Source organism: Sorex araneus, chromosome 2 (genome assembly GCF_027595985.1).
Source record: "Sorex araneus isolate mSorAra2 chromosome 2, mSorAra2.pri, whole genome shotgun sequence".
Classification (NCBI taxonomy): domain Eukaryota; kingdom Metazoa; phylum Chordata; class Mammalia; order Eulipotyphla; family Soricidae; genus Sorex; species Sorex araneus.
Genome location: NC_073303.1, coordinates 59,094,153 through 59,104,025, shown reverse-complemented (window position 1 = coordinate 59,104,025; position 9,873 = coordinate 59,094,153). Strand labels below are relative to the sequence as shown.

The 9,873-nt window shown below is 38.1% G+C and overlaps 1 non-coding gene across 1 annotated transcript; it reads right to left on the bottom strand.

Annotated features, from left to right (window-relative positions):
• Positions 1-659: 659 nt before the first annotated feature.
• LOC129402810 (U6 spliceosomal RNA) lies at positions 660-766 on the bottom strand. The gene has a single exon (XR_008628852.1). It is a non-coding gene; the product is annotated as a U6 spliceosomal RNA (small nuclear RNA).
• Between the last annotated feature and the right edge of the window lie 9,107 nt (positions 767-9,873).

Genomic DNA, 9,873 nt, shown 5'->3' with positions numbered 1-9,873 from the left:
TTGTTGTATGGAGTCTTAGAGTCCTTCTTTAAAAAGGTTTTTAACTTTTAAAATTTAGGTTTTTTTCCCCCCCACTTTAAACCCAAGTTTAGAAAGTTGTTCATGATGAGTTGTTACAAAAGTCTAGTATCACAACCCTAATCCCACCACCGCTATAACTTTCTCTCCACCATTGTCCCCATTTTCCTGCCCACCCCTCCAGTCTTGCCCTGTAGCAAGCCCACAGTCATTTATTTCATATTGCGTATTGCCACATAAATGGCTAATGGAATGAACAAAAAAATTTCCGTAGAAGAAAATTGATGCAAATTGTAGCTCACTATGGGGACATTAAGTGCTTGTCTGAGGGTTTACTAAGTGCTTATTGCAAGTTAGCATTGTAGCACTGTTGTCCCATTTTTCATCGATTTGCTCAACTGGGCACCAGTAACGTCTCCATTGTGAGATTGTTGTTACTGTTGTTTTCTTTTTGTTACTGTTTTTGGCATATCGAATCGAATACGCCACAGGTAGCTTGCCAGGCTCTGCCATGCAGGCGGGATACTCTCAGTAGCTTGCCCGGCTCTCTGAGAAGGACAGAGGAATCTGAACCTGGGTCGGCCGCATGCAAGGCAAATACCCTACCTGCTGTGCGGCAAATACTGGACGATCTCACTTATAAAAACATGAAACGCTTCACAAATTTGCATGTCATCCTTGCTCAGGGGCCATGCTAATCTTCTCTGTATCATTCCAATTTTAGTGTACGTGTTGCCAGAGTGAGCATAAGCCTTCTGTTAATGTTTTTGTCAGTCGAGATGGGTTGGCTTCTACCTGACACCCCCTCCAATGTGGTGTGCTCCTGCTGTGATGTCAGTGTGGTAGATGGTGTGTTCGGGTGCTCCAGAAAATCCAGAATATTTAACTTTCGGCCGAAGGCACAGCAGCAGCTCCAGGGTGTGGGAGCAGCTTGTGGCCTTGGTGGGCGGGAGTTGGCCTGCCCCACGCCAAAGATTGCCCTGGGGAGTCTCAGCTGGGAACAGGTAGCCAAGAAATTTTTGTGGCTAGTTGATCTCTTTCGAGATTTACTTGAGTCTCTTGAACAAGCCTGGTAGATGAGCTTGAAGTAACCACATTTAAGCTTTTAAAATAAGATGGAGATCAAGAAAGATGGGAATGTCCCACTTAATTAATTAATTAATTATTTTTTTGCTTTTTGGGTCATACCCGGCGATGCACAGGGGTTACTCCTGGCTTTACACTCAGGAATTACTCCTGACGGTGCTCAGGGGACCATACGGGATGCTGGGATTCGAACCCGGGTTGGCCATGTGCAAGGCAAATGCCCTACCCACTGTGCTATTGCTCCAGCCCCGGGAATGTCCCACTTTAAAAAGCATTTTATTTTTAAATTTGAAAAGTGGTAAATGCTCTCTCCACAACTTATGAGTGGCTGCTTCAAAAATGTAGGTCCCTGTGCTTTTCTTTAACTACACGCATTTTATGAAACTGATGTCATCTTTGGTACTAATTGCCAGTTTTTGAGAAAAGGTTGTTGATACAAGAGAATGTCATCATTTCATTTTTCCCTAACTGTACTTCATTCTCTGTATTGCATTTACTTGTAACACAGAATAAAAACACACACTGGTAACGTTATGAAAAGTTTCCCACTAGAGTAGAATAGTCACATGCAGGAATAAAAATAATACCTACATTTCAAATGGAAATGATTTATGAACCTGCAGGACGGGGGTTTTGGTTTGTCTCAAAGGATTTGGTAACCCAAATAATGTCTAGAAGTTGTACACATTCGGGAAATACTATTGAGATATTTTTCATGCCTTTTTGCTAGCGTGTTGAAGAAACACTTCCCCCACTGGAAAAAAAAGTTAGAATTTGGAGTGAATTCTTTATTGACTCTCTTTTGAGTAGAAAAATAATTACTTTGGAGGCAAAGTTTTGTTCTTTAATAGCCCATTTTAAAATACATTTTATTTTTAAGTCAATTTTTTACCTAAAAAAAGTTTTTTTTTTTAATGTACTGAAAATAGCATTCATTATACAAGTTAAGGATGACAGTGAAAGGTATTGGTCTTGGAGCTTGTTTGACTAAGAAAAAATGTAACAACTTGTTACTCTATGTCATGTAAATTAAGAAAGTTATATCTTTATATATTTTCACATTATAAAAATCAAGTAATCATTTTTAGTTGACAACTAAGTTCAGTGCTGTTCTTTTCCCTAAAGCATTTCCTTAATATATAGAAAATGTTTAAAATATTTAATTTTGTTTGTTTTGGGGCCATACCTGGTGATGCTCAGGGCTTACTCCTGGTTCTGTGCTCAGGGATCACTCCTGGAAAACTCGGGGGACCACTTGGGGTGTCGGGAATCAAACCCTGGTTGGCCATGTGCAGGGCAAGAGTCCTACCCACCATACTATCACTCTGGCCCCATAATATTTAAATTTTTTCTTAGTTGTATTTTCCTAGTAAACACTTGATTGTTTTAGTTCTTAGAGGTTGAGAACTAGAGCATACGTATTGGTCAATGTTACCATGTTTGATATAGGGTTTTTCACTTGTGAGTAAGACTCCTTAGAAGACTTACTCAGCACTAGAGAACAGCTGAGTGACAAAGGTAAATATGCATCATTTTAGTTCAAATTTAAAGTGAAATTGATAGAGGGCTAGAGAGTGAATACAGCAGGCAGGGTGCTTGCCTTACACAGGACCAACGCAGGTTCAATCCCCCAAATCCCATATGGTTTCCTGAACAGTGCCAAGAGAAGTTTCTGAGGGTCCGGCCAGGAGTAATCCCCGAGCACTGCTGTGTACATGGCCCCAAAACCAGACAAATAGGAAGAAAAAGTGAACTCAATTGAGCATTCTGTCACATGCCCTCATGGCTGATGAGGGCAATTAATTAATCCAATAGCTTTTTAAAGAAGATTAGTGCATATTTTTGGTTATGGTCTTGAGGGTTGTAGTTTAAAATGGTTAATTATAAAATCCTAAGACATTTAGGATTATAAAATACTCAGACATTTAAAGCATGCATTCCTAATGATATTGAGGCATAGTATTTATGTAATTTTAGCCATTTATTTATACAGGTATGTAATTATGTACATTTAGAGACATAATTTATAAACTAGAAGAATACAGTGTGATAATATAGAGATATTATCTCAGGTGTAATATAAATTTGGGCACAGTCCTGTAACTTGTGTGGATTTGTGGATTACATTAACTAGTCCTGTCAGAAATCATAAAGCTCTTTGAGATTTGCTTGGATGGCTCATAGCTATAGCTTGTTTTGTAGCAGATGGTAAGATAATGTCAGGGTAAAAGAGTAATAGCTCTGCCAGTTTTTAAAAATTTTGCATGTATTTGGCAAAATATCAAGTCTGTCCATTTACTGTGCTTTCTTGTACTTTGAAGAAGAAGGAACTTTTTGGTGAGATTTGTTTAGTTAATCTTAAATTATATCTGTAAGCCAACTTACTGCTATATCCCAAGAGTACAGCATGTTGTAGTATGTTTCTGAAATGAATGCAGGCTCCCCCAGTCTTCTCAAAGATGTTTTGCATAGCAGATAGAATACTGAAATTCTGTATGACTTATGATTTTACTCCTACATTCTGTGATTTCAGGGATCAAACCCAGGGTCTCATATATGCAAGGTATAAGTTCCACCACTGTATGATATACCAGGCCCATACTTGAACTTCTGAATTTAGTGTGCATAGATAAGTATGCATAATCTTTATTTATTTATTATAACACAAATGGACTTGCTGTCTATAGAGGAAAAGAAAATATAGGGGTCAGGGATTTGGCTCAGTGACAAAGCTCATCGCTTGCATGTTTGAAACCTGGGTCAATTCTTACACTGCGAACAAACACAACGAAGACATACAACCCAAATATAAACAAGTGACTTGTTACTTATTGATCAAAAAAAAGTAAAGGAGACTTTTATTCTATAAGATCAAAACAGTTCTTTCCAGAGAGTTTCATGGAATCAGTAACGACTAAATAATTAATTTATTATATTTTATGTGCTCTTTTCAATCTGTACCCAAGTGGGTTTACACTGTGAATTCCTTCCAAATTTTTCAGATGACATAGTGTATGTAAAAAAAAATCTATTATATTAGACTATAATATGTGTTTATTTAGAAAGAAAGCACACATTGTTGTGATTAAATATCAATATTTATTATAAATGTGAAGCTATTGTATTTTAATCAAAGAAATTAAGATAAATTACACTTTCAAGAAATCCTAGTATTTATTTTGCTACCATTATAGACTATTTTGTATTTTTTACTTTGCAAAACACATTTCTAGGGACTGAAAACCTGCTAATAGATTTTATACTTTGTAAGCAAGAATGGAGAAATAAAAAATGATTACAAAAAGCAGGTGAATACAATAAGTGATTATTTTTAAAACTTTTATCTTCTCTTTCCAGAAGCAACTGGACTTAGGAATCTGAGCTTGACTTTCTGTTCTCTTGGTTCTGCTTTCATTTGGATTCACAAACTTCCCCAGCAGACTTCTAGCACAACTCAGGATCTCAAATGTAATGAATAAGTGATCTTTCTAAGAAGTACCAATTTTCTTAAATGTGTTACTTGAGATGAAAAGCAGGCCCTTGAGTGGGGTCATTCTCTCAGAGCTGAGCAGGGATGTATAGAGAATAGCCCAGTTCAGGAATCTTGTTTTCTGTTTCTTAAAGCATTCGCCATGGATAGTAGCTGACTAGAGCAATAGCACAGTGGATAGGGCGTTTGCCTTGCACGCAGCCAACCCGAGTTCGATTCCTCTGTCCCTCTCAGAGCGACCAGCAAGCTGCCGAGAGTATCCTTCCAGCAGGCCAGAGCCTGGCAAGCTACCTGTGGCATATTCAATATGCCAAAGACAGTAACAACAAGTCTCACAATGGAGACGTTACTGGCCTACTCGAGCAAATTGATGAACAAGGGGACGACAGTACTACAGTGCTTTCTGTTATCAAACGTTACTAATACTTCTGTTGTAAATAGCACCAATAGATTCCTGTAATAATTACAGGTTTATGTATTTTTGAGCCCACTAAGTGAATATACTTTCTCTCTTGCCCTCTTGTTCTCTTGCCTTCGCCCCTGGCTGTCTTCACTGGGGCCCCTTGGATGGGGTGGGTTGAGTTTCCCTCCCCGCCCCTAGCAGAGCCCTGGCAGCCGAAGACCTCTGGAACCCAGCCACAGCCATGCTCAAGGCCCCTCTCCACATGTTTGGATGAGCCTCACGCATGAAGGAACCAGCAGAGAAACCCAGGTGTGCGGAACCCAGGACTTGGAAAACTTCTCGAATCAGGATGGGGCCTCTCCCACCCAGATCCCCCATTTTCCAGGAGCTAGGCAGTCACACACAGAAACTTACCCTGGTGCCATCCATGTAATCCCATCAATGGCCAAGATCCAGAGACTATAAAACCAAGTTCCCAGAAACTCTGATAGCCTAGTTCTCCCTCTTGGAGAAACTGACAAGCTACCAAGAGTTTACTGTCCACACCGGAGAGGCTGGCAAGCTCACTGTAGCGTATTCATATGCCAAAACCAGTAACAATGATGGGTTTCATTCCCCTGACCCTGAAGAAGCTCTAATGCAGCACCATTGGGAAGGACGAGTAAAGAGAGGCTGCTAAAATCTCAGGGCTAGGATGAATGGAGATGTTACTGGGCCTGCTCAAGCAAATCATTGATCAATGGGATGACAGTGACAGTGACAAGTGAATATGCAAATTTTTTCTTTCATAAATTTGCTGTAGCAACATCTATTTTTGCTAGAAGTGACTATATTGATTTCAAAGCAGAAAACATTCTTTTCTCTTGCAAAAACTATTGAACACCTATGGCTTTGGGATGAGCCTGGTGGAATGATAATTGCATTTACATTTTGGTATCAATTTCGATTATTATAATTTATTAAGACACTTTTGTACATGCAATAGTATCTCATTAAGTCAGACAGTTCTTGAATGATATTAATTAAAATGTATAAAATTTAACTTGAAAACTCATTTAATTTTACAAATTATGCTACTCCATGATAGTATCCCTGGAGCTTCATCAAGTCTCTGATTTCTAATAATTATGAAGAGAAGAGAACTTTTAATAAAATAAATAAAACCTTTTCACAGCTATAGCAGGATAATATTGCAACATTCACAGCCAAGTATCACTTAGATAGTTTCATAGGGATCTATAGATATCCACAGGGATATTTCATTCACTCTGTAGTGTGCCTGTAAAGTGTCAAGTGATACTCTAGGTCTGGTATGTCAAAGTTCCTATTTTTGTTGTTGTTGTCTGTCTTTGGGCCACACCTGGCAGTGCTCAGGGCTTACTTCCACTCTGTGCTCAGGGTCATTCCTGTAGGCTGGGAGACCATATGGAGTCCAGGGATGAAACCGGGACCAGGGCCCTACCTGTATTTTCTCCAGCCCCCAATTCCCGATTTTCATGTTGGAGACTCTTTAGCAATGGGTACTATGGTAGAAATAAATGTAATGAGGACCATATGGCAATAAGAAGGTGCTACTGATGTTCAGAGGATAGGATATTTGAGATAGGAATGGAAGAAGTTTCCACAGATGTCTTTAAATTTTTTTCCGTTTTTGTAATTGGACCATATTGAGATACACAGTTACAAAGTTGCTTATGATTGGGATTTAGTCATATAATGTTCCAACACCTGTCCCTTCACCAGTGTACGTTTCTCACCAGCAGGGTCCTCAGTTTCCCTCCTGTCTTCGCCTACCCCTGCCTGCCTCTATGACAGGCACTTTTCCTCTATCTCCCTCTCCCTCTCTTCCTCTTTCCCTCTCTCCCTCTGGTCCCCTTTTGGAAATTATGACTTGCAATACAGACACTGAAAGTTTATCATTTATATAAACACCCAGTTCTGTCCAGTGATCATTTCTAACGATTATTGTCATGCTGGTCCCTTCTCTATCCTAACTGCTCTTTGCCTCCCACACACTGTGGCAAGCTTTCAACCTTGGACAAGTTCTCCTGGCCCCTGTTTGTTTTTTTTTTTACCTTAGATATTAGTCTTATGTTCTTTTTTTTTTAAGTATCCCCAAAATGAGTGCAGCCATTCTATATCTGTCCCTCTTCTTCTTACTCATTTCACTCAGTAAGTGACATGTCCATCCACTTGTGTCCATTCACTAATAAGAAAATTTCATGACTTTATTTTTCCTAACAGCTGCATCATTGTGTAGATGTACTACAGTTTCTTTATCCAGTCGTCTGTTCTTGGGTACTCTTCATAGACATCTTTTGCAGAGAAGAAAATATTTCAGCTTAACTTTATGGTCCGGTTAGGTAAAAAAAAAATCAGCATTACACCATTTAGCAAACAGGGAAGTTAATTTTGTGTGGCTAATATGTTGGATCAGTGAGGTAGAACAGGGAAAAATAAAGGTAGAGTAGGAAAACTAGGATGTGGACATCATAATCTGAATGTGATGCTGGATATGTTTGGATAAAGTAAACTCATCAGGACAAGGGTAAGAGAGTTTGTGCTGTTGAGAACTGAATACAGGGCACATTTTTCTATTTGGACACTAATTTACAAATTTGTTCCTAATAGTTATTCCTCCTCCCTTCTCGGAGAGCCCGGCAAGCTACTGAGAGTACCGAGCACGTGTGGCAGAGCCTGGCAAGCTACCCGTGCATATTGGATATGCCCAAAACAGTAACAATAAGTCTCTCAATGAGAGATGTTACTGGTGCCCGCTCGAACAACTCGATGAGCAATGGGATGACAGTGACAGTGATAGTGACAGCAAAATAAACTGAATAGACTTATAAAACATTCAGTATAATTAAGATGTTAATTCATCATTGAAAAATCTATAAAATCCCTAAGTAAGTCAGGAGTAAATATGTCTTTCTTTCTTTCTTTTTTTTTCTTTTTTGCTTTCTGGGTCACACCTGGTAATGCACAGGGATCACTCCTAGCTCTGCACTCAGGAATTACTCCTGGCGGTGCTCAGGGGACCATATGGGATGCTGGGAATCGAACCCGGGTCTGCCGCGTGCAAGGCAAACGCCCTACCCGCTGTGCTATCACTCCAGCCCCTAAATATGTCTTTCTTAATCTACTAAAGGGCAACCAGAAGCACCACGAGCGAGTGCCGTACCCTATGCCATGTGCTGGGAAGCTTTCGATGGGAATATCTACAATGCCACTGTCTTAGAACTTTGTAGGTAAACCTTATATGGGGAAAAGTGGCTGTGATTCTGCAATGATTTAAGATGTTTGTACAAAGGATGGACATTGCTAAATCTATAATTTGGGGAACAAACCAAGTAAAATACCATTGTGGTATTCGTGAAAAAGATGAATTAAAGAGGAAAAAAGTCAAAGACCAATATGAAAGTTACTAAAATAATTCATATATGTGAGAAATGATAGAAAAAATGAACAGGGGACAAACACTGTAGAAACATTAGCACAATAGTTTAAACATTTTTGGCTGAGTTGGGACAGTGAAAGAAAATGAAAAAGAAAACGCTTGAATTGTGTATTTGAGTGCTTGTTACATCAGCCATTCATTGCTTTTTGTGACACAACTCAAACTTTCATAATCTCATGACTCTGTGAGTCAAGTGAACATTTTTCTGCTGTGGTCTTTAGACTAAAGTTGGGGCAATTTTCCTTTGTGTCTAGCCTTCTTTGTAACAGTTGTTGTGTTATTGCTAATAAAAATGTATATTTGATCTTCATCCTATTTTTTGATCACAGATCACCTAGAACTTTTTGAATTCTTTTACAATGTTCTATTCTTATATTTTCTGTCATAGAATATTTCAGAACACATTTCAAAGACCATTTTATATCTGTAAGTTTTTTTGGGGGGTAAGGTAATGTGTGTACAGTATTTAGGAGTTTTATATAATGTTCCCATAAATGTTCAAATTTCAACTTAGATAAAAATAAGTATAAATTAATTATAATTTCATTGATATAAAATTATTAGCTAAAGAAAATTTTCACAAATGGGTTAAAAAGTGTAAAATAGAAACTATTCTTTTTGACAGAGTCAATAGATCTAAATTACTGTTTTTCACAAAAGAAGCTAATTTGGTTAAGATAAAAGAATAGCATTCATTTTCAGAAGTTGAACTATTCCATTGAAGTAGCAGAAGTTAGGTAAAAGAAGTGTGAGATATCTTATTATTCTTATGCACATTCAGTTACTTAGAATGAGTAGGATAAATCAAACTAAGGGAGGAAATGTTTGGTATAATAGAAAATGCACTGGATAAAATGATGTTTGGAAGTGATTTTCTAATTGTAATTCAATCTAGTATTCTAAATTATTATTATCATTGCTATTTTAAGCCTCTAGATGTGAGCTATAAACCCTATTCAGCAAACTAACTAGCAGGATGATTTTAGATAAGTGTTTATTTTTTTAAACTTTATTAGAACACCATTGTTTGTAGAGTTGTTTCTAGAATGGTTATGGGTTTTGATGTTTCACCAACCCCAGTACTTGAGTGACCTTCTCCCCACCACTGTTCCCATTTTCCAAACCACCCTTAAGCCTGCCCCCTTGGAGATATACAATGATTTGTTTTATAATGCTTGTTACAACTAAATGGCTACAGAAATCATTAAAAGAAAGTTCAGTAAAAGAAAATTTGTGAAAATTGTTATATCTCACCATGGGGTTGTTAAGTCTTCAAGGATTTACTAAACTGTTCATTGCTACTTGAGTCTCCAGTGTTATTTGTTTTTATTAGTTCAGTTTAGTTGGCTTCTACGCTACTTATCTAATTTGGTGTGCTTCTACTGGGATTTCAGGACTGTGGAATTTGAAGGTGTT